A 25,388-nucleotide genomic window follows, 5' to 3' on the forward strand; every position below is an offset into this window, starting at 1 on the left:
TATCATGTAGGCTAAAAATTATAGTGTAAACCAAATATATATGCACTTAGTCAATCAGTTGGCTGGAAATGTGGGTGAGAACTGGCAGTAAACCGCCCACATTCCACCAGCACCCCGAGGCTGTTCCCCCGATGCTGCTATTTTTCTTTTGACACTTCCTTGCTGCTGCCCCTTCCTGTCACCTCATTAGGCCGCCACCCCGCAGGCCTTCACAACATCTCGTACACTCCCCACTTATTGCCCGCAACCCACTTAGCTGCTGGCCCGGTGCTTCCTGCTCTGGCTGCGGCTCCCTGTCTCCCACCATTGGTGTGCCATCATAGGAATAGAAAAGGGACTCCCTTTTCTATTTACTATGGCGCAGACCATCTTGTTTTTTTCCCCAGGAGAAGAAAAATCTATTTGCACCAAACTGGTGCTAACATAGTTATTCCCCCTGGCCCAGGGGTCACAGAGGGTAGGGTGACCAGACGTCCCGGTTTTCCCGTGACAGTCCTGGGAAATTGCCCTTCGTTCCGGGATCCTGGGAGTTTTTTAATTTTATAAACCCCTTCCCGGGTTTGCAAAAGTGGGTGGCTATGGTCCCGGTTTTTGCCGGAACCTGATTTCGAAATCCCAAAATCGAGCCCGGCGCGACTCTTCATGGAGAATGTTCTATTCACGCCCCCATGACCTCCCCCTTCCCCTCCCCGGCTTCTCTCCTTTAATGAGAGGAGTGGGCTTGTGAGCACACCCCCTCCCCCAGCAACAGGCCAGCGACATAGAAGTAGGACTACAGTTGTATTTGTGTTTACTTTAGTCCTACTTCTATGTCTCCGGCCTGTCACTTTTCTTTTTATCTGGTCACCCTAACAGAGGGCTTTGCCCGGGCTGGCAGGCTGTTGCCAGCCCTGTACTCCCCTGACATGGGGGTGCCAGCTATATTAAGACCCTGCTCTTACTTCTGACAGATAAATGAGTACTATAATGTTTACTATGTTTACCTTCCACTTTATTAACAGAAGTGTTGTGCTCCTGGAGTGGGCGTTATGCTTTTCTGGGTCACATGGGCCAGTGCTCAAATATCATGACAAATACCCCATACTAAAGATGAAGAGGTAAAAAACGAATGTTTTATTCAAAGTAATGTCATCACAATAATGAAAAAAACACAAATAAAGTCAAAAGAACGTAATCAGCCCTAGTAATTCCATTTCAAAATGTATTTCAGGGCAAAACATGCTGTTTTAAAACAGAAAATATCCACTGTAAATGAAAATGATAAAATACACCCCATGCACGCCGTTTAAGGGGTCCCTTAAACAACTCCCTGTCAAACAATACTGTCTCGCTATGAAACGCGGGAGAATCCCTCACAACCCAGAATATTCTTCCATTAGGTCCACGTTAGCAACGGAATACTTGCACTGTTTCCCACTTTTTTTAAGTCACGCCATGTGCACTTCTTTTAAACTGTTCCCAGTCTCTTATCTCTGGCTAGTTAAACAGATACAGTTACCTTGTAGACTAGCTAGTAAGTTACACTTTTTTTCAAGAGTCGTCTTGTTAGGGGGCGCTCTTGCGCTCGATGAGTATGGCTGCCTGAGTGTCGAGCTCCGTTCTGGGGAATATCCTCTTCGACTTTTTTCCATTCCGGTGCTGTGAATTATCCTCATACTGAGGTGATCGGCGCACAGACCACTTCGGCAGGCTTCACCCGACTCTCAACACCAGGTGATCGAAAACCGTGGAGTTACAGCCACATAAAGACATCCGCGTAACCCTAAGCTATCCGAACTGCGGCTCCGCGCGGCTCGGTTCGACTTGCAACTGTGGAACGAGGTGCTGCGGGCCTGCTGGGGGAGGGGCGACGCTTCACTGTCCACGCAACTCGTTGTACTGCCCAGCTCCAGAGACATGCTTGGCGACTGGGGTGCATCGGCGCCCTTGGAGCTACTGTGGGCCCTGGGACCGCCCCCACACCATCGGGGTCGGAGGCATCCAACACCAGAGAACACCATCCCTACCACTGCAGCGGCCCTGTCGGCAGGTGGCTCCTAGGCACCCTCTCCAGCTGACTTTTGGCGCCAGTTCCCCGGACGACTCTTCCTGCTGGTGGGGCTTGGACTGCGGAGTGCAGGGGAGCCATTGCGCCAGCGCCTGGCTCAGCGCTTGGAGCTGCTGTGGCCCCCCTCTTGCCACCCACCATCAAGACGGGATGCAACCTATATCAAGGTAGGCCCTGCAAGGGGTTTAGGCGGGTCCCCCCGGGGCGTGCCATCTACATGGTGGCGCACGGGCTTTGGTGGGCCAGCGAGTCAGCGCCCGCCCTGCGGTCTCCCTGATCCCTCTTCCGCTGCTGTGCTCCGGGTGGCGGGGGCCGCCCGCCCTCACGACATGCACGGCGGCCGCGGGGAGAGAGGTGTTTGCGGCACACCGGTCGGCCTGGGGTGCCGGCTTGGCTTCATCCCCTCTACCTTGGGGGACCCCCCCCAGCTCTATCACTACCCTCCTGCTTGCACGGAGGCGCTCTGATACCCCACAATATCTTCAGGGTCCTGGCATGAAACGCCTTCAGCAGCGGGGTGCGAATGAGCATCACTCACTAGTGCTCACTGACTCTCCTCCATATTCCCCTCTGGCTGGTGAGGCGGTCATCTGGCCTGTCGTGTGGGGATCTGCGGGGCGTGGCGGCCCGGGACTGCGCCTGAACTCCACCTGTTCATCGCTGGTCTCCTGGCACACTCTCTCTAGCGCACTGAACCCGTATGAGAGATCCCTTTGAGAGGCGCATGCATCCAAAATCAGTGGTGTGCATCAACCAAGACCTCAATGCACACAGACAAATTAAAGCTCCAAACATATCCTATAGGGGATTGACCCTCCCGGTGCATATTCACTGGGTTGAACATGCATGGGAGGCCACAGCCCATCCGGAGAAACCCACTAAAGATTTGCAAAGCACCAAGGCTACCTCCACTCAACTTCCCTATTGCTACCTGAGTCCTCCCAGCTTTCTTGTACACTTCATCCCCCCTCTACCAGCTCCAGCCGTCGAGATACCCCCCTGTTTGACACCATTACAAAAGGAACAGGGGGAAAAACAAAGCTCCATTAATATATTTGCAAAAACTCCATCTAAATCGACTGAGGGGGCTCCGGAGCCCGAACCCACTACCTCGGCCCTTCCAGCCTCCGGTGACTCACAGAAGATGCTCGATTACATCCGCGAAGGGTTCACTACTCTTCATACCAAGCTAGACGATATGAATGGCACTATATCCTCCATTAAAACCCACACTGAGAAAACGGATGGTCGGGTAGCCGAAATTGAGACGAGGGTGAGTGCCACTGAGGATGACCTGGGCTCACTTCGGGCAGAAGTCTCCTCACTCTCGAATCGTGTACTTGAGGTAGTCAAAAAGAATGAAGACCTTGAATCTCGTTCAAGACGAAATAACCTCAGCATAATTGGTGTGCCTGAAGACGGCATTAATGAACCCATGGAAGATTACGTGGAGCGCACACTTTTATCACTTCTGGACTCCCCGAAGCTTTCGCTGCAGTTTGCAGTGGAAAAAGCTCACCGTGCCTTAACAACAAAGCCCAAACCTGGCGCACCTCCACGCCCCATCATAGCAAGAATCTTAAATTTTCGTGATCGGGACGCCCTCCTCAGGGCGGCGAGAGCCAAGGGTGAACTATTTCTGGGGTCTTCCAGGATCCACTTGTACCCTGACTTTTCTGTGGCCGTGCAGCAGGAACGCAAAACCTTTCTAGCTGTCAAAAAGAGACTTTGCGACCTGCGGTTCAAATATTCCATGCTATACCCCGCCAAACTGAGAATCGAACACACCAATCAGGTGTTCTTCTTCACAATCCCTGAAGAGGCCTCCAGATTTATAGATGACCATTTCCCCGATTGACTCTCCCCTGTAACGCCTTTCTGATTAATGTTATGGTTTTCAATTGAATGGTTACTGGGCGAGAGGCCTTCCTTGCCCAAACACGCAGGAGATCTACCTTCTTCAGCAATGCACAAATTGTTCAATCCATTTTAATGTTGTGCTGATCTACACTCTATAACTTCCTAACTATGGTTATGTTTGTTTCTTTCACTAAGCACCGTTATTATCCTTAAACGCCCCCAGTCCGGAGCACTGCCGCCACGCCAGCTCACGGGCCCCCAGGCGTTGATGCCGTTGATTTGGTTTCTGTTATTTGGGTTTTGGGTTATCATTCCTCTGTTTGGGGGAGGGATGTGGGCGGGATGGGTTGGGTGTGATGTTAAAAAAGGCTTGACACACACGAAGGAAGTAGAGCAGTGCCAGGTCAGATGCGTACTGGCCGAGTTCCACGGCCATATCAGACTTGTTGTCGTTGGCTGCCACCCTGTCGGAAGTTAAAACTAAAGCAGTATCTCCACACTGATGGGTGACAATAGTCTAACGTTCATGAGCTGGAATGTACGGGGGTTGGGAAATTATAAGAAAATGAGACAGTTACAACTTCATGCTGCGCGTCACAGCGTGAAAAGCCTCTATATACAGGAGATTCATGCATGCTCCGAACAATTAAAAACATTAGCTAAACTGTGGGTTCCCAGAGGTACTACACCAACTATTCTACCCAGAGTCGGGGTGTCATGATTTTGATCGATAGAAACCTTAAGTTTATCTGCAACTCCTCCCGAATCGACCCACAGGGCAGATATATGCTGCTCCAGGGCACCCTGCAGAATAGGGAGGTGGTTCTATTAAACATTTATGGTCCTAATGCTGATGACCCCGACTTCCACCTACATCTAGCCTCCCTCTTGGAAAGCTTTCCCCTGATCCCAATCCTATGTGGTGGCGATTTCAATACAATATTAGACGTTAACTTGGATAGATCGGGCTCCAGACCCCGCCAACTCTCCAAAGCAGCCTGCTCTATTCTGACGTCACTTCCCCGTCTCTCGATTGTAGACGCATGGAGACTCATGTACCCTGACTCCTGAGCCTATTCCTTTTATTCCTCAGTACACGGCTCACACTTCAGGATCGACAGATGGCTCATATCAGACATATTAATAAGACACTTATCACACCTATCGATTCTCCCTAGAACCCTCTCCGACCATTCACCGGTGATAATTTCCTTGTGCTGGGGTCAAGACCACAGTAGAACTAGACATTGGAAAATGAAACCCCACTCCCTGCTAAATGTGGCCTTTAGCTCCGAACTGGAGTCCTCCATCGTGGACTTCTTTGAATTCAATACCAATTCGGTCTCATCACAAGCCACCCGCTGGGAATCCTTTAAAGCCTTTATCAGGGGTATCGCCATCTCCAAAGAAAACGGTATCCTGCAAGTAATTCAGGGAGAAATTATGAAAAGTGAATCGACACTCGCTACTCTTGAGTCCCAATGCACGTTACATCAATCCCCCGAGACCCTGGCATCATTAGGTTCAGAACTGGACACGTTTCGCTCTCTGGCCGAGCGGGAGGTGAGATTCCTGGATAACCCTAGCCTTGCCGGAAAATATGGGGAGGAAGAACGGCTAGGCCGAATTTTAGCCAGGCTTCTCCGCCGGGAGTTTGGAGCCCCCAACATACCAGCTATAGAGACCCGATGGCACCCTAGCCACAACACCCCAGGACATTAACTCTGAATTCTTAACTTTCTACGAATCCCTGTACTCAAAAGCTGAGAATGTCCCGACAGCAGAGTTCGACTCCTACCTAGAGAGCCTTCCTCTCTCAGTTCTCTCCCCCGAAGCTAGCATTTCCCTTGAGAGGCCGTTCACTCCTGAGGAATTTTCAGAAGCCATCGATTCATTATCATCTGGTAAGTCTGCGGGCTCAGACAGCCTCCCAATAGAATTCTACCAATATCTCAAATCCCTTCTGATCCCTCACTTGATGGCCCTGTAGGAGGAGGCAGACGAAGTTGGCAGGCTCCCCCCCCTCTCTCCGCGAGGCCATGATAACAGTCCTACTCAAACCCGGCAAGCCCCCAACCCAATGTGGCTCGTACCGACCCCTCTCACTGATTAACTGTGATGTCAAAATCTATGCCAAACTATTAGCCCTACGCCTAGCCTCCTTTATGCCATACATCATCCACCCGGATCAAGTGGGATTTATCCCGGGGCGATCCACCTCCTTGAACTTGAGACGCCTGTTCAATGTAATTAGCAGAATTAGCCCGAGAGTGCAAGCAGTGGCCGCCACCCTGGATATGCAAAAAGCATTTGACTGCATGTCATGGGAATACCTACGGCAAGTACTGGAAAAAATGTAACTTTGGACCCAGTTTCCTCTCCTGCGTTAAGCTGCTTTACTCTGATCCGGTGGCCAGGGTCCGCACTGAGGACAGATGCTTGCCCCTTTTCCACATAGCCAGAGGGACAAGACAGGGCTGCCCCTTTTCTCTACTAATCTTTGCCATAGCCATGGAACCCTTTGCCGACATGATGCAGCACTCCCACGCACACAGAGGCTTGCGAACAGCGGGTCAGTCGGATATTGTCTCCCTATATGCCGACGATGCCCTGCTTTACATCTGATCCCCTGCTACCAACCTCTCCCCGATACTGGAGGATATGGTCCACTTTGGGCGCATCTCTGGACTGAGGGCAAACGTTTCCAAATCCATCCTTTTTCCAGTCACGGACTGCACACGTCCCCTTCCAGACCTTATGGGGTTCACATGGTCCCAAACTAAATTACCTTACCTTGGGGTGGAGGTGGCTCGCTGCTCGGAGACGCTACTTCAGGAAAACTATCGGATGTACCTTACGAACCTAGCTGCAAAGACCTCGGGCTGGGCGAGACTACCAATCTCCCTAGCAGGCCAGATAGGGATAATAAAGATGGTTGTACTACCCCAACTCCTATATAAGTTCATTAACCTCCCCCTGTGGCCGGGCGACAGCTTCTTTCAGGCATTAACCAGTAAAGTAAATACCTTCTTGTGGCACTCTGGCACAGTCCGACTTAAACTAGGGACATTGACCACCCCCATGGAGAAGGGTGGATTCAGCGCCCCCGATTTCCTCAAGTACTGGCTAGTGGCAAAATCCCAATTTGCCTCACACTGGTTCAACACACTGGACTCTCCCCCTCCTGTCAGGCTTGAGAGACTGGCTGTCAGCGATCGTAATATACGCTCCCTAATTCTCAAACCCATGCCAGCCGACTTAGAGTCCTCTGATCCTGTTGCTAGCACGTCCCTTGCCCTTTCCAAAATCTGGTAGCTACTAGACAAGCCCCATCCCTTCCACAGGGACCTGCCGCTATGGAACTTCCTCCCAGAGGTCCCACGTGTGCCACAGTCTGTCGTATACCTGTGGGCCTAGGATGGATATGAGTCGCTCAGAGACGTCTATGTGCAGGGAAACGATCTTGAATGGTCGGATCTCCCACTCCCTCTCAGACGTAGACCATCCACGTGGCTCCAATACTAATCTCTTCAGAAAACCCTTAAAACTAGGTACCCAAATTTCCCCACAATGCCACCCGACGACCCCGTAATTGCGGAGCTGTGCACCTTTGACTCCTTGAGTTGAAAAGTGTTTAGACTGTATGCCCAGCTACAAACCAGAGCTGCCCCCTCATTCACCACATTGAGATGTAAATGGGAAGATGACCTGGGGATGGAAATGACCGACGAGCGTTGGGCCCGTATGTGTGCACGTACCCATAATGTATCCTTCAACTCCCGATTCAAGTTAATACAGTTCAAAGTACTACACAGATTCCACCACACCCCTAGCAGGCTGCACCATATGTTCAACGAGCTCTCCCCGAGATGCCCCAGATGTGGCTCCTATAGTGCTACATTTATACATATGATCTGGTCCTGTCCTCACTTGACACAATTTTGGGCCGAAATATGCTCCACCATGTCCATTATACTAGAGCATACCATCGACCCGTCCCCAACACGGTGTCTCTTTCCACGATTTCCCTGCACTGGCTCCGGCCCGGAGCACCTTCTCATGCACAGTGGCTCAGGGCGACTACATGGGCTTTGGACACAGAAGAACCCTGGGCGAATCAACAACCAACACATTCGAGGCCCAGAGACATTTGGCTTTGTTCTGCAACTATATGGCCTCCACATACACTGATTCTGATAGTGAATCTCCCATTTCCACCCCCCTGTAACCACCTCTTGAACTGTGGCTCCTTAATCCTTCACCTGTACAACTGTTCTGTTTGTTTTTTCTCTCCCCAGGTTTAAACACATAAAGTATGTGCATGCTCTGTACCTGAACTGTATTCACTGTATATGATTGTACTTCCTTCTAATGTTACTCGCTTCTTTTGGTGTTGTCAAGCTGAATAAATAAAAGTTAAAAAAAAAAGACTTGTCTTGTTATTTTTTTTAAATTAACAGCATGTTAAAGCTGTGTTCTCATTGTTCTTTCTTTTAATTTATATATACAGTGGGTATTATTATGCATTATTCTAACTGTGCAACCGACACACACCTATCTCATGCTACAACCTCATCTGTGGAGGTTCGTGGAAGAACACTGGTATGGCCTACTCGTCATGAGAGCATTGTATATACATGCCCACACTCGCTGGCCACAGCCTCTGCGAGGCACTGAAAATAAGTGGAGTAAACATGGATCCTCTGACAATGCAGAAATAGTTAAGAAGTTATCTAAAGAGTACAGAAGTGCATTATTTGTAGCAAAGTCTGGATTTCTGGGGAATAAAATAAAGGGCTCCATGAATCAACCCAGAGAAATGTTCTCCATCATTAACAACTTTGTTTAACCTAAATGAATATTGTCAACTATGGAAGCCTCTGTGGAACAGGCAAATAGGCTTAACGCTTTTTTTCCCGAAAACATCGAGCAGATCCAAAAAAGCATCATTACAGACAGTGTATTGATGGTAGAGCATGAAGCTAGTCTCAATATCCTACCTAAGCCTAACTGCAAAGGGGAACCCTTTTCGTTCTCAGTAGTTAAAGAGGATCAAGTTGCTGGCCTTTTCAAAAATCTAAAACCGGCCAATGACCTACTTTTTCCTATTCCCGCAAGGATAGCAAAAAGGTTGGCACTGGATTTGGCACCTTTTGTGACCCAATTTATCAACAAGTCTTTGTCAACTGCGGTGGTACATTTGGCATTAAAAAAGGCTACGGTCTCAACTCTTTTGAAAAAGTAAAACCTGAATACTAGGGAATTAAAAAATGACTGCCGAGTTGCAGGCCTAAACAGCCAGCAAAATTCTGTAGTCAATTGTGACCTCTCATTTTCAACAATATATTGGGGAAGAGGCTATACTTTACCCGTTGCAATCCGGCTTTTGCTCGGGTCTTGAGACGGTGACTGCTTTGACACCAGTATGGGATGATCTCCTGGAGGGGCAGACAAGCGGATCTGTCCCTTCTGGTTATGCTAGATCTCTCTGCAGCCTTCGATACAGTGGATCACAGTATCCTACTTGGGAGACTCAGACAGACTGGCAGTATCTCTGCCAAAACTAGCAAAGGGACGTGGAGTCCCGCAGGGGTCATCACTCTCCCCCCTGTTATTCAATCTGAACCTACATCATCTGATGGACCTGCTTAGGACATATAATATCAAATTCCACTTCTATGGTGACGACACACAAGTGTTTGTAAAACTAAAAGAGGTGGATGAAACCTAAAAAGTGGTTGAAAACTGCTTAATTTAAAAACATGGATGTCCCTAATGGGCTCCTCTTAAATGCCGGTAAAACGGAAGTGGCACTATTTGGTCCTAAACATTGTTTGAATCTCAGTAGGCATCCGGACCCCCACGTTTTTTGGATGCAGACTTGCTGTTCACACCCAAGATTAAAAACATTGGCTGTATATGGCAAGAAGACGTAGGATGAACTGCCCAGGTGAGTGTGAAGGTCCAATCTGTCTTCTTTACCTTGCGCCTTTTATGGCAGGCCCTCCCTTATATTCCGGTGGAGGACAACCCCATGGTGGTGGGAGCTATGATAAATTCACACCTAGACTATTGTAATGGACTATTACCAGGCACACAGCTGACCCAAATGCATAGTTTGCAAAAAACTCAAAACGCTGCTGTTAGGGTGATCTTTGAAGTAAGTTCTCTCCAATTTCTAAGTCTCATTGTTCACTGGATTGACTCATGGTGAAGGACCGGGTTGATTCTAAGGTGCTCGGATTGGTATTCAAGTGTGTTAATGGCCTTGCTCCCGCATACTTATCTGAGAAAATCTAGCAGTATCGTCCCACGTGACAACTGCACTCAGGCAACAATCAGCTTTTGGAAATTCCTAGGTCCAAGCACATGTTTCTAGGTGACCATAGATTCTGTGTATATGGCCCTAAACTTTGGAACAGCCTACCGCAGGAGATTAGGGCCCTTGAATAATTTTATCAGTTCTGTATGTTCAGTAAAAAATTATTTTGTTAAATAGTCATCAATCAAATAAATAAGTGAATACGTCTTTTGTCAGGAATATCATGCAGACCCAGCTTGCACAGGTGGCTGACATTTTGTCATCTGTACCCTGATACGATTAAGTTCGTCAGCTGCGCATTACAAATATTTCAAAATTGACATTTTTGGTCACCCTGACGTTGACGTGATCACACATTTTCCGCAAAAGACACAGGCTTCCAGGCTGCATGTCTGGAGGGGTTCCGCCCACCTGCAGTGACCAGTCCCAATCTTGCAACCTGCAGTGGTGCACAGGAGCTGTTTTTACAGAATTCTTGTGTGCTCTTTGGAGCGGGACGCAGCCTCTAAGAAGTTGCTGGCTGTTATTGGGACCCCGTGACGGAGGAGCTCAGGTGAACACCCAGATGTAAGTACACCTCTTGAGGGCAACAACAGTGCAGGTGTGTTAAGACTGGAGTGGGAGAACGGGTAAGATGTTGTGTAGGGAATGGTGAGTGTGGAGAGGAAGGGGTGAGAGAATGTGGTAGATTGGTGTGGAGTGGAGCAGAACAGTGTGTTAAGACCACGTGGTGTTTTTTTATTTCTATTTTGTATTATTGTTATGAGGATAGGAGAAGAGAAACAGAGAAGTGTGGGATCCTTTCCGAGCTAGCCAAGACAATGGCGCTATTTTTTGACTTGTGAAAAGAGAATAAAGGAGTAGGGGCTCCGAACAATTAGAGAGATCGGATTCTTGTGCCCAATATATCCTAGGCGGGGAATGAGACAAAGTAGTGGTTGCTATTTGAATTTGTTGTTTTAGCTTGTTGTTTTAGTGTTTTACATTTTTAATGTGTAGAAGGCGGAGGCCAAGGTAAGAAGTAGTGTGTGAAAATTGTCCGTGGGAAGCAAAAGTGAGTGAGTGTGTGTGTGGAATTAGCAGGGGAGAAGGGGACACGGGTAGAGGAGGAGCAAGAACCAGAACTGGTAGGAACGTTCATAACAAGTAGTATTTGTATGGTTTAATATTCTGTGAGTACAACAATTGCCAATATGGGTGTGGTCACTCCGTTGGAATACATGTGTAGTGTTTTGCCATTCTATAAGTGTAAGATTTAAAAATATCACTGAGAGTGGGTGGCAGAGATACAGGGGGGGAATGTCCTGCCCATGGCCAGAGCAAGGCATGAACGATGTAGGGATATTGGAGCACATGTCCACGTTTTAGCAGTCAAATACAAAGGTAAAAAGCTTCAGAAGAGGAAAGAGCTTTTAGAGTTATGGAAGATGTTAGAGGACAATGATGAGTGCAAATCCCAGTGTGGTGGAAACACCACCCGAGTGTAGTTCAACCAACAGCCCCAGAAGGTACACAACCCCCCTCACGCAGAGGAGGGCTCTATCCGCTCACCACCCTCCCTGTCACAGGATACACAAACCCGACCTATGTGCCTTCACCTGTCACAGCACCAACCCCATATCAAACAACACCTAATACCACAACATTGCAGGATAATAAGTCACAGAAAGATTTACAGGAGGCATTAGAACCAGTGCAAGCAGAATTGGCACGATTGCAGGCCCTCAGGGAAGGGGGTAGCAAACCAGGGTGTGGCTTGTACCGAACGAATGAGCAAAGAGTGTGGGTTATGGGACAGGGAGGTCTGACAGAGATGCAGACAGAGCCTTGAAGGAAGGAGAATCTGACACCATGGATGAATTAAAGGATGAAGAGGAGGCACAGGATGCACCAGAAACGACCCCAATGGTAGAGAGTGTGTGGCCTCAGAAATTGAGGAACAGATTTGGGCGGGTTGCAGTGGCTAGGAAAAAGGGAAGTGATGGACAGAAAGCAAAGGGAGGAATGGGCACTCAGCTGCCATTATTGCAAAAAGGCCCCGGGGGGGCACAGTATGTACCCTGGGCCCAGATGGATAAGAACCACTTGATTAAGGCAATCCCGCCCCTCACGGCGGGTGCTGGGAAATGGATATATGCAATCGAGAAGCAGACCAATGGGATCCCTTTAGCTCTGGGAGACATAAAAAGCTTGCTTGTAGCAATGGTGGGAGACCCGGCTGGAGACGTGAGGGTTAAGGCGGGATATCCAGGACTTAAGTTAGATGATGCTACACATGATGGAGCTCCCTTTAATAATATCACAGCACAGGTTTGGGATGCAAATGCAAATGCAAGCGACCCCACAAAACCAACAGGGTCTTCAAATAACCTACCGTATCGGGGGGGAATGAGTGTGATGGGAGGGAATCCTTTCACGTTCCCCGGTACCAATACATATCCTGATTAGGACAGAGCACAGAAAGCCCTTGCGTACACAGTCCTGTCAATGACTACCCACCCTGACAGGGGACCCTTGGTGGGCACTGAGATAGGTAACAAGCAGACACGCAAGGCTTCTCTTGGTCTGTCGCCATGGTTCTATACACAGAAGAAGTAGCCATCAAAATAGGAAGAAAAGTGGTATGTGCACCCTTGTTTTATTCAGAAATCTCCCCAGTCAATTTGCTCGGGCGTAACCTCCTGAGCAAATTGAACATGACCATCTCCTTTACAGATTGGGTTTTAGTATGTGTCACTCCAGGGATGTGTACAATGAGAGTGATGGTGATCATTGAAGCCAGGGGAGGGGAGGTGGTGGTTCGTGGCATCCCTGTCGACCCGATATATTTGTCTACGGGATTACAGTTTTACTGGACGCAGTGCCCCAATTCGGTCAAGCATGTTGGCGGGTACCATCTGATTTTATGTTTAGGCCCATTGTGACCCCAGAACTTGTGGCAGGGACTATACCCTTGTTGGATTTGCAGGGCTGGGGGTATCAGCGAAAAGAATTGTGGTGGGGACAGATTCAGGTGGGTGCGAATGGCGCATAGTGTTGTGTATTGGCCCGACAGTACCCCTAAAAGAAGTGAAAGATGCAGAATTGTTGGAGGACCGGATTGACGATGGTGGAATAATGTTAGCTATCTGCATTCCCAGTGAGATTATGGTTCAATATCGTAAAATGCAATGTTCCTTGATGGCCCTTGTCCCCTACCCTCCATCACTGACAAAGATCTAGAGCAGGTCCATGAGCGATTATAGACAATCAACACCCACGTGTAGGGCCATAGCAGGCAATTAGTCCTGTTAGAATAACACTGAACCCCTGGCGCAGTACTGGACACCATTACTGCACTCCTCAATCCGTGGATTATTGTACCCTCCGCTTTCCCATGTAACACAGCCCATTAAAAAAGGCAAAAGGGGGGAGCTGCAGAATGATCCTGGATCTCTGCCCCCTAAATGACATTGTGGGGGTATAAATTCCTGTAGTTCGCAACACTGCGACCATTTTGTGCAGCATCCCCAATCAAGTGACACATTTCACAGTGGTGGATGTGAAGAATGCCTTCTTTTCCATACCCCTGCATCCAGACTCACAATACCACACTGCGTTTACACATAGCGGAATGCGATTCGAACACACAAGACTGCCACAAGGGTACTGCGAACCCCCCAGTATCTTTAACAGAATCTTACATGCTGATATAGGAAACATAAAAGTGCTCTTACGCTCACCTGGACCCCACAGGGGTGTCGAAATGACCCGGACAGCTGCGGTCTCCTTCAACGTGATGCGTAGTGCAGAGATGACTGTCTGGACTGGCCCGCCTAGTCTTGTATGCTGGACCCGAAGAAGTATTTTCCTGCAAGTGGAGACAGGGATTAACCACCTGTGGGTTTTAGTGATGGCCTCCCAACTGTTCTCGCTCTCCCCCACTAATCACCTCCGATATCCCCTTAGTAACCTCACCTTATATTCGTAAAAGATGAGCTCTCCATCCTGCGTGTCTTGCAGGGGCGCGTAGATACCAGTTACTTCACTGGTTTGAAGGCGTTGGGAGAGGTCCAGTAAGTATTGACTCTGAAGTCCCTGGCGGGATTGGTAAGTATCAAGTTCAAAGAGTTCAATGTGCCCGATGTTCACTCTTGTCCCCTTCCTTCCTTAAGTTGCAACTGAGTTTGTGAGAAGAAGGTCTCGTAGCTGCTGCTGGCGTTCAGGTAAGAGTCTGTGTTACCCAACGCTGTCCGGTAACTATTGCATGCGTTAACGTGTTGTTTTTCTCCCTCTTTACAGATGTGGCATATGAAAATGTGGAGAGTTATGGAATAATACCGCCGGTGGTAAATCAGGTAAGACTATGGTGGTAAGAGGTTGTATTTGTTGATTCCCTTGGCTCACCTTGTTTTTTCTTGTGTCCCCTAGGTGCCGGATTACGGCGAAGAAATGAGGGAGACAGTGCCAGATCGAAAGATGCTGTGAGAACTGGTGAGTATGGTGCCGTGCTGGAGCTGGCGAAGCAACACTTGCAGGACTGATGTACTTTCCAGGTCCGGAGATGAAATGGTTCCGGAATTAGGTGAGGAATTTGAAATAAGTTTGTTTTCTAACCTTGTCCTTTTCTTCTTCTTTATTCTAGGAGCTCCGGATTCGAGGCGGGCGTGGCAGAAGACTGGATGCTGGCTGCAGGCACGCAGGCGTGGCAGAAGACTGGATGCTGGCTGCAGGCACGGTGAGCGTCACGCTGATGGATGCAGGATAACGCGAAGCATGTGCTGCTGTTCGGGTGTGGTTTAAATAGCCTCCAAAGTAGTTCCAGGTAAGAAGTTCCCTAGAGCCACGCCCAAGTAAAAAATAGTCCCTGTAACAAAATTGTCCTATCCAGGCCTCATGTAGGCTTGGACTCTTTTGCAGCATGGTCTGCATCAGGTAAGTAAAGTCTATGAACCTGGCGCCTATGGCGCCAGGACTGATTTCTATGATGAGCCTGGCGCCTAAGGTGCCAGGACTGAACCCAGACAGCCCCTAGCTGGGGCTGCTGAGGTTTAAACAAATGTCTGGATGCCTGCTCCCGGAGCTGAGGGCCTTGGTCCTGATGCCCGGGGGTAGGCATCATGACAGCACTCCCCCCCAAGGCCCCTCCTAAAGTTGTTCTTCCCCCTGGCCCCGGTTTGTCTGGGAAGTTCCGATGGAATCTTTTCACCAACAGAGGTGCATGAACGTGGTCACTAGGCTCCCATGATCTTTCTTGTGGTCCGTAGCCCTTCCAATCGATCAAATAAAAAAGTTTTGACTTAATCATCTTGGAGTCCAGGATATTATTTACCTCGAATTCAGGTTCTCCATCTATCAAGATGGGGTCAGGTGGTTTGGTTAATCTTGTCCCTGGTTGAACTGGTTTTAGAAGTGAAACATGAAAGACAGGATGAATTTGCATATTAGAGGGTAATTCCAATTTGACGGCCACCGGGTTGATAATGGCCTTAATGGTGTAAGGTCCCAAATATCTAGGATTAAAAGTCCGAGTTCCCTTCAGAGGTATATGTTTTGTAGCCAGCCAAACTTGATCCCCAATCTGGTATTGTTGAGTTTCACTTCTATGTTGATCAGCATTTTTCTTGTATTTCTCTTTTGCTTGTTTCAAATGTTCTGTGGCTTCCTTAAAAACTTGTGTAATAGTAGAGTGCAAATGACTAACTGCGGGCATTTCTAAGTGCTGAGGCGAATCGAGTTCTGAGGTTCGAGGGTGATGTCCATATATGGTATAAAAAGGGCTTTGTCTGGTTCCTGAATGTACAGAGTTATTGTATGCGTACTCGGAAATCCATAAAATATCTTTCCAATTGCTTTCGGTCTGGTGTAGCATGCAGCGTAGGTACTGTTCAAGGGTCTGGTTGGTCCTTTCCGTCTACCCATCGGTCTGGGGATGGTGACTTGTTGATAGCCTCACGTCGATTTGTGCCAGTTGACAACATTTCTTTCAAAAATGCGAGATAAATTGACTACCTCGGTCAGAAACCAATACGGAAGGGAATCCGTGTAATCGAACAATGTTTTCGAGATACCCCTTGGCCAGAATCGAAGCAGAAGGTAACCCCTTTAAAGGAATAAAGTGGGCCATCTTGGAAAAAAGATCCACAATAACTAGGATGGTGTTAAATCCATTACATGGAGGTAGATCTGTAATAAAGTCTAAAGACAAGGTCTGCCATGGTGTAGGTGGAATATCCAAAGGTTGTAAAAGGCCAGCAGGTTTTTTCTTCTGGCTTTTGTTTTGGGCGCAAATGCCACAAGACATCACAAATGACTTTACATCTTTTCGACAAGTGGGCCACCAGAACTGTCTCTTAATTTTCGCTTCAGTTTTTTCGATACCTGGGTGCCCTTCCATCAGGGTGTCATGGTAATTGGAGATGACTAGTTCTTGTATTTCCTTGTGTGGTAGAAATAGTCGTCCTTGATAGTAAGGTAGGTCATTGACGACTGAGTAGTCCGGGCCTTTCTTTACCCAGTTCTGCAGGGTTGCTGGATCGAAGAGTTGTTGGATTTTTGAATGAATATCTTCTAGTGTCTGTAGAGTAGTTATGCCAAGAATTCTTTGCTCAGGAATTATTGGCACTGGTTCCGGGTTTGCATATGCTTCTCCCATCCCTATTCGGGATGAGGCATCTGCTTTGCCATTTTTGCAGCCTGGTCGATAAGTGATCACGAAATCGAATTCGGCAAAGAACAATGCCCATCGAAGTTGTCGTGATGATTGGGCTTTGGCTGTTTTTAAATACTGCAGGTTCCGGTGGTCAGTGATTACGGTAATAGTATGCCTGGCACCAAGAAGATAGTGCCGCCAAGCCTTAAAGGCGGATTTGATGGCTAATAGCTCTTTATCGGTAACCGCATAGTTTAACTCAGGTGCTGAGAACTTTCAGGACCAAAACACTACTGGGTGAAGTTGACCGGTTTCAGGATCCTTATGGGACAGGACAGCTCCCATGGCTAAACTGGATGCATCAGTTTCTACTATGTATGGAAGCTCAGGGCGTGGATGCTTTAAGACAGGTGCTGATGTGAATTTCACTTTCAGCTCTTGGAAGGCCTTTTCAGCCTCTTCGGTCCACAAGAAGCGTTTGTTTTTTCGCAAAAGTGCTGTGATGGGGTGTACAACATGGGAGAAGTCCGGAATGAATCTGCGGTAGAAATAAGCAAATCCGAGCATGCTTTGTACCCCTTTGACTGAACTGGGTGATGGCCACTTGAGAATTGCGTCCACCTTTAGAGAGTCCATTCGGACTCCTTTTGGAGTCAGGATAAATCCAAGAAATTCAACTTTCGTAGCATGAAAAACACATTTTTCCAATTTTGCATATAACTTGTGCTGGCATAGTTTCTCAAGGACTGCACACACGTGCTTAAAATGGTCTGATTCTGAGGAGGAGTACACTAGAATATCATCTATGTATACGACGATACAGACGTCAATGAGTTCACGAAGGACATCGTTCATAAAATACTGAAAGGCTGCTGGTGCATTGCACAACCTGAAGGGAAATACTTGATATTCGAATAATCCGTACTTGGTGCGAAAGGCAGTCTTCCATTCGTCACCTTTCTTGACACGTACCAGATGATATGCCCCTCGGAGATCTAACTTAGTGTGAATACAAGCATCCTTTACTTGGTCTAGTAATTCGGGGATCAGAGGCAATGGGTATCGTTTTTTTACCGTAATCTGATTTAATGCGCGGTAATCTATGCACGTTCTAAGGTCACCTTCCTTTTTGGCACGAAGAATAAAGCTGAGGATGCAGGAGACTTGGAAGGACGATAAAGCCATTAGCAAGGTATTGGTCCAAGTATTGCCGTAGGTGACGATTTTCAGGTTCCGTGAGGGCGTAGATTCTATTGCATGGGGGTTGTGCACCGGGTAGGAGGTCGATTTGACAATCGTATGATCTGTGAGGAGGTAATGTATTGGCCTGTTCTTTTTGAAAAACATCCTGAAATTCTTGGTATTCCTGAGGTAACTGCACAATTGGGTTAAGGACTGTAGCCAGGCCTTTGTTCAAAGTTTTCTCCGGGTAACAGGTGTGTACAATCCGGGAAGGTTATTCTCTTCTCTCGCCAATCTATACAAGGATTATGTGTTTCCAACCATGGCATCCCCAGTATTATCTGGAACTGTGGGGCTTTGATTAGATCAAACACAATAGTCTCTCGATGCCCATCTTGACTCAACAGTGTCATCTCTGTAGTGGAATGAGTTACAGGCCCCGAGGCAATCTCAGTTCCATCAACTGTGGTGATGACATCCGAAGTGGTCTTTTTGCAAAGAGGTAGATTCATCCTTGACACCAATTCGTGGTCCATATAGTTTCCTACGGCCCCGCTATCTATGTATGCCCTTACTGCGTGCATACATGATGGCTGCCTGGGATCAAGTAGGACCATTGGGATGATCAGATGCGAGATCTGAGTGTCCTTCTTTAAGCTCCGCAAGCGGACCTCTACGCTTGTCGGGCGTGGTCATTTCACGATTCAGGCTCTATGTGGCTTTTATCAGCAACTCCTACCACCTTCTTGGGTGGTTTTGTAGGGCAATCCCGTAGAAAATGTCCTGAGGTTCCACAGTACAGACACAACTGCATCTGTCGTCTTCTTTCTCTTTCCTTTTGAGTTAAGGTTCCTTTAACCACCCCGATCTGCATAGGTTACATCTGTTCCTTTGGGGGCAACGTTGGGTTTGACCAATACCCGGTTCTCGAACTTAGCTTGATCAGTCTTTCGGTTCTAAAGTCGGTGGTCTAGCTGGACCACTAAGTCTATAAATTCTGTGCAATCCTGAGGTGGGTTCACAACTTGAGCCAAGACATCTTTGAGTTCTACCCGAAGTCCACGATGAAACAATATAATTCGTTTTTCCTCCGGCCACCCGGTTTCCACCACCAACCTATTGAAGGTTGCAATATAGGTTAGCAGATCCTGGTTACCTTGTCGTAAGGATAAAAGTTTGTTGTCCAGGGCTTGACCCTTTGAGTGTCTGGCAAATAGTTTTTCCATGCTCCTTTGAAAACCCTGAAAATCCCAGAGAAGAGGATCATCCTGGTTGACAAATAGAATGGACCAATCCGCTGCGCTGCCACTAAGATATGACAATACAAAGGCTACTTTGGCTTGGTCATTTGGAAAGGCTCCCGGTCTGCATAAAAAGTGCAAGCGGCATTGGTTCATAAACACGGCGAACCTTTTGGGGTCCCCAGCAAAGCGTTCGGGTGGAGCTAACGGAATATTTCCTGGTAAAACCACTTGCACAGGATTGCTTGATGAAACGGGGGTTGGGTTTCCCCCATATCCAGGTAGGGGCGTTTGCCCAGCTTGGTTTTGCAGTAGTTGCCTAGCCAGATCATCCGTGTGCTCCTTTGAGAAAATCAGTTCTCTCCTAAGGGCATTAGTCTCTTGGTGAGCGGCATGTACTTCCGCACTAAGTTCTCACAATAATTGGGCCAGTTGGTCGGTTTCCGAGGTTTCCATAACACCCGGGTGGGTATTTGTAGAGAGGCTTTGCATTCTGTTACGCTCACCTGGACCCCACAGGGGTGTCGATCGGACCCAGACAGCTGCGGTCTCCTTCAACGTGATGCGTAGTGCAGAAATGACTGTCTGGACTGGCCCGCCTAGTCTTGTCTGCTGGACCCGAAGAAGTATTTTCCTGCAAGTGGAGACAGGGATTAACCACCTGTGGGTTTTAGTGATGGCCTCCCAACTGTTCTCGCTCTCCCCAACTAATCACCTCCGATATCTCCTTAGTAACCTCACCTTATGTTCGTAAAAGATGAGCTCTCCATCCTGCGTGTCTTGCAGGGGCGCGTAGATACCAGTTACTTCACTGGTTTGAAGGCATTGGGAGAGTTCCGGTAAGTATTGACACTGAAGTCCCTGGCGGGATTGGTAAGTATCAAGTTCAAAGAGTGCAATGTGCCCGATGTTCACTCTTGTCCCCTTCCTTCCTTAAGTTGTAACTGAGTTTGTGAGAAGAAGGTCTCGTAGCTGCTGCTGGCGTTCAGGTAAGAGTCTGTGTTACCCAACGCTGTCAGGTAACTATTGCATGCGTTAACGTGTTGTTTTTCTCCCTCTTTACAGATGCGGTATATAAAAATGTGGAGAGTTATGGAATAATACCGCCGGTGGTAAATCAGGTAAGTATATGGTGGTAAGAGGTTGTATTTGTTGATTCCCTTGGCTCACCTTGTTTTTTCTTGTGTCCCCTAGGTGCCGGATTACGGCGAAGAAATGATGGAGACAGTGCCGGATCGAAAGATGCTGTGAGAACTGGGGAGTATGGTGCCGTGCTGGAGCTGGCGAAGCGACGCGTGCAGGACTGATGTACTTTCCAGGTCCGGAGATGAAATGGTTCCGGAATTAGGTGAGGAATTTGAAATAAGTTCGTTTTCTAACCTTGTCCTTTTCTTCTTTATTCTAGGAGCTCCGGATTTGAGGCGGGCGTGGCAGAAGACTGGATGCTGGCTGCAGGCATGCGGGCGTGGCAGAAGACTGGATGCTGGCTGCAGGCACGGTGAGCGTCACGCTGCTGGATGCAGAATAACGCGAAGCATGTGCTGCTGTTCGGGTGTGGTTTAAATAGCCTCCAAAGTAGTTCCAGGTAAGAAGTTCCCTAGAGCCACGCCCGAGTAAAAAATAGTCCCTGTAACAAAATAGTCCCATCCAGGCCTCATGTAGGCTTGGACTCTTTTGCAGCATGGTCTGCATCAGATAAGTAAAGTCTATGAGCCTGGCGCCTATGGCGCCAGGACTGATTTCTATGATGAGCCTGGCGCCTAAGGCGCCAGGACTGAACCCAGACAGCCCCTAGCCGGGGCTGCTGAGGTTTAAACAAATGTCTGGATGCCTGCTCCCGGAGCTGAGGGCCTTGGTCCTGATGCCCGGGGGTAGGCATCATGACAAGTGCCCAGTACCATCATTCAATATGTGGACAATCTGGTAGTGTGCAGTGACAGTGACCAACAGTGCTGAAGTGACTGTCACTCTCTTGTAGCTGTTAGCATATAAGGGGCCAATCTAAAGTACTGTATCCAAGAAGTACTTTATCTGGGACAGTTGATATCTGTTCATAGAAAGAAAATTATACCAGAATGGGCTGCATCAGTGTGCAGTGCGCCGCAGCAGAGAACAGTTAAATAAATGCAAACATTTGTCGGGCGGCGCAATTACTGCAGGGCATGGATTTTATAAATTATGCTGCGTAAACTAGGCCCCTGCTGCAGGCCTCTAAGAAGCACAAAAGACAGACAAAAAGATTGTGTGGACAGAGGACATGCTTATAAATTTCAATGACCTAAAGGAGGTCGTCTGCACTGTACCTGTGCTAGCAACCCTTGACTATACCCAAAAGCTCTATAAGTTTTCCCATTCTAATGGTCAAATGATGACTGCAGTGCCTATGCAGAAAAGCACTATGGGCCACAAGCAATTGGCCTATTACAGTGGAGTGCTAGAGTCAGTGATGCAAATTCAGTTCCCTTGCCAAATCCAGTTCCCTTCCCAACAGGCGCTCGCGGCTGCAGCATTTGGAATTGAGCAAAGCTCCACAATTGCCATGGGGTGTTCAGTAACACTGTACGTGAAGCATGCTGTATTTGCCATCCTTGGGCGCTCAAAATCAACTCTCACCACCCAGCAGTCATTCGCAGATGAGGTAATTTTGTCCAGCCCACACATACACGTAGTACGATGCAAGACTGTAAACCCTGCCACCTCCCTCACAGAACTGTGTACTGATGAAGACCTTGCAGCGGCATGACTGTGTGACATTGGAAGGGGTAGAAGAGGACATACCAAAAGCAAAAGACAGCCCACTTGAGGGGGGAGAGGTTATTTTCATTGACGGTCTGCAACTATTGACCAGGAGACTGGTCTCAGGCATACTAGTGTGGCGGTTGTCCACCTGGTGGACAGAGAATATAAAGTGATTGTGCAAAAGAGGCTGTCCATGCACTATTCGGCCCAAGGGGCAGAGTTTATAGCACTTATTGAGGCACTTCTAGCTTCCCGAGGGTGCCACATGATTGTTTACCCTGACTCAGCCTATGTCACCACTATGGTGCATTCAGAGCTGTCACGATGGAAGAGGAGAGGGTTCAGGAGGGTTGACGGGTCCCCGGTACAGCATGCAGCATTGTTGGCTAAACGTATAGATGTGCTTTCCTAGCCCACCATGACGGCGGTGTTGAAATGCACCACCCATACCAATGACACAGACAAGTTCTCACTCTGCAATGCCACTGCAAATACCCAGTGATAGCACAGGGATGAGCGCAATTACCTGAATCCTGAAACTTGTTACCAATTGCACAGATTATTGAATTGCAGGGCCATGCCCCTCAGGAAGAGAAGGACCTGTGGCAGAAAAGAGGGTGTATGCACTCCCCGATAGATTTATTGTATCGAAAGGAAATAACAGGCAAAGTGGTCATGCCACATGAGCTGCTACTGGTCGCTTTCTACCAGCTACACCATCCATCTCACGTGTCAAAAAATCATATTTCCGCAGAATTACAGGAGGACTGGTTTGTCCCCAATCTGCAGGGGATATTGACTAATTGGTAATTAAGTGAAATACTTGCCAATCTTACAGTACCAGTCACACCTTGAGAACGAATTTTGAGGTACACTGCCCCACCCAACTGGACCATTCTGCGAGTTGCACATCGACTACACGGACATGGGTGAAAGATGTAATGGATATCGCTATATGATTGTGATTGTGTGTCCCTTTTCCAAATGGGGGGAGTCAGGTCCTTGTGCACATCCAGATGCCAAATGTGCAGCCAAATTTTTGATCAGAGAGGTTTTCCCTTCCTAGAGAGTGTGCAATGCACTAAGATCTGACAATGGCACCCACGTTTTAAATGAGCTCTTCAATGAGATAAGAGCATTATTCAGCAGCAAGCATGGGATGTGCACAATTGACCACCTCCAGGCGAACAGGGTTGTAGAACGGATAAACAGTCTATTAAAAAGCCAATTGTCAAAACTGTGACCACGTTAAAGAAGAACTGGGTGCACTGTTTGCCCCTGGCTTTGTTTAGCATGTACACGCAGCCTGGAATGATCACCATTTATCACATGAGGTGGTAATGGGGCGGTGAATGTACACGCCCCTATCTTCCATTAGGAGAACTTCAGATGCTCATAGGGCTGCGTCCGTTCTAGGGGATGAGTTTCGAGATTACCTTTCTGCCTCAACAAAAGCAATCAAATGTATTTCTCAACAGATAGCACCACCACGGTCTGAAGATCCAACCAGCTCTGCATCTACCTCAGTGTCGTCATCACCACTCCAGTTCTTGCCAGTGACTTAATTTATGTAAAGAATTTTGTACGCAGATGGAGTGAGCCTAGGTAGAACGGTCCCTTCACCGTTGTCTGTGCCACTCCACTGGCGGTTAAAGTTTGGGGGCTGCGGTACTGGTACATCTTTCCGATGTTGGGAGGGCACCCCATCCCGCACAGGTTGGCTAAAAATCAAATGTATGAAAGCTGCAACACTGACTGATTTATCTCATATGTGATGTTTTTGAGCTTCTTAACACAACAAGTTGCAACTCCCCATTGTTTTGCAATATTCGTTTCTTCATAACCGGTTTACTTCTATAAATTGTTGATACTGCTATGCACAATTTGCACTTTTGTTTTATCGTTATTTTGATTTGTGGAGCCCTTTCGTTTTCTCTCTCTCTTTCTGTCTCTCTATCTCTCTGTCTCTCTCTCTCTCTCTTCTGCTCTTGCTCTTTGTCTTTTTTCGTTTGCCTCACAGCTTCCTTCCCTTTATCAATATGATGCAGCCACATGCAGATTTATACGGGGAAGAACAATATATACGTTCGCCTAAAAACCATGAGGTTCCCCCTTTTTTTCCACCTACGCCTGTGTCATGCATTGTGTCGCGGGCCAGTTTGCTTTATACATTTTTGGATTGGGGATATATTTAGGATGCAATTTTATATGGGGAGAGCATATAAAAGGGCATGGGGAGAGGGGAGTCCCAATACTACTAATATTTTTTCATCACGTGTCAATATTGCTAATGTTTCTTCAACATATGGGAATGACAGCAAAGCTGGTGTACAAGCTAATGCAACTGTTTTTAACACATATGCTACCCAGAAGCAAATGGGGAAGTTAACTAAATTGGCTATGTCATTATTATTTCCTAATGTGTTTCTTAACCTTATTGGTAATCTGAATTCTTCACATGTCATCACATCTAAACATTTCAAAAGGCAATTGAAAAGAGCCAAGTATGATGGGTATAGGGGTTTAGGTTTAGACGTGATAGAAGATGTGCATCAAACAGAATTGAGTAACAGTTGGTACACAGACATGAGATCAGTGGGGAAAAAGATTTGTTAATGGGAGTTGTTAGATTTGTTCCTTGATAACAGACGCGTCGGGACCCCCAAGGTATTATTGCCGTTAGAAACTCTGCTTTTGGAGGCTCAATGGTTGCTCCATCTGACATTATGCAGGTCACACTTTTCTAGCACAGAGCACACAATTCATGATGATGGACCTAGACGAACTGCAGTGTTCCCACAACCCCAGTAGCCCACATTGTTTACAAAGACCTTACTTGAAGCTGGAGGGTGTGAGATTCATAGCAAACTGATGGCAGGAGACTACAATGAGGTGCCTCTCTCTGGAGAAAAAGTGATCCAGAAGGTGAATGCCATATGCAGCCAATACTGGAATGAGCATGTGGCGAAACTCACGTGAATGGAGGAGATGGAGAAACCAGTACGAGTACAGAAGCAAGGGGAATATGAACTTTGTTTTTAGAATGAAGGAAACGTCTTTGTGGGGGCCGATAGCGCAACAAGACATTATACATCCCAGATCTCAAAAAAGGGACAACAACAGTGATGGACAATTATTGGGTCTGCGGCCAGCGGGTGTTTCTGGACCTCACACCGCTATGGAGGGGCACCTGCTTGCTGGCCTCATTGCACTCAGCTTTCTTGGTGGTCCCTGAAGGGCACTTGGTAGTGGGACGGGGTATCTTGTCTGCTCCAACAAGTGCACCAGTGTCGGATGTCCCCACCAGTTTCTCTGCAGTGGCCCAAATTCCGTATTCGGCCAGAAAAGGAGATGAAAGAAAAATTG

Source organism: Ambystoma mexicanum, chromosome 6p (genome assembly GCF_040938575.1).
Source record: "Ambystoma mexicanum isolate Mex_15411 chromosome 6p, UKY_AmexF1_1, whole genome shotgun sequence".
Taxonomy (NCBI): Eukaryota; Metazoa; Chordata; class Amphibia; order Caudata; family Ambystomatidae; genus Ambystoma; species Ambystoma mexicanum.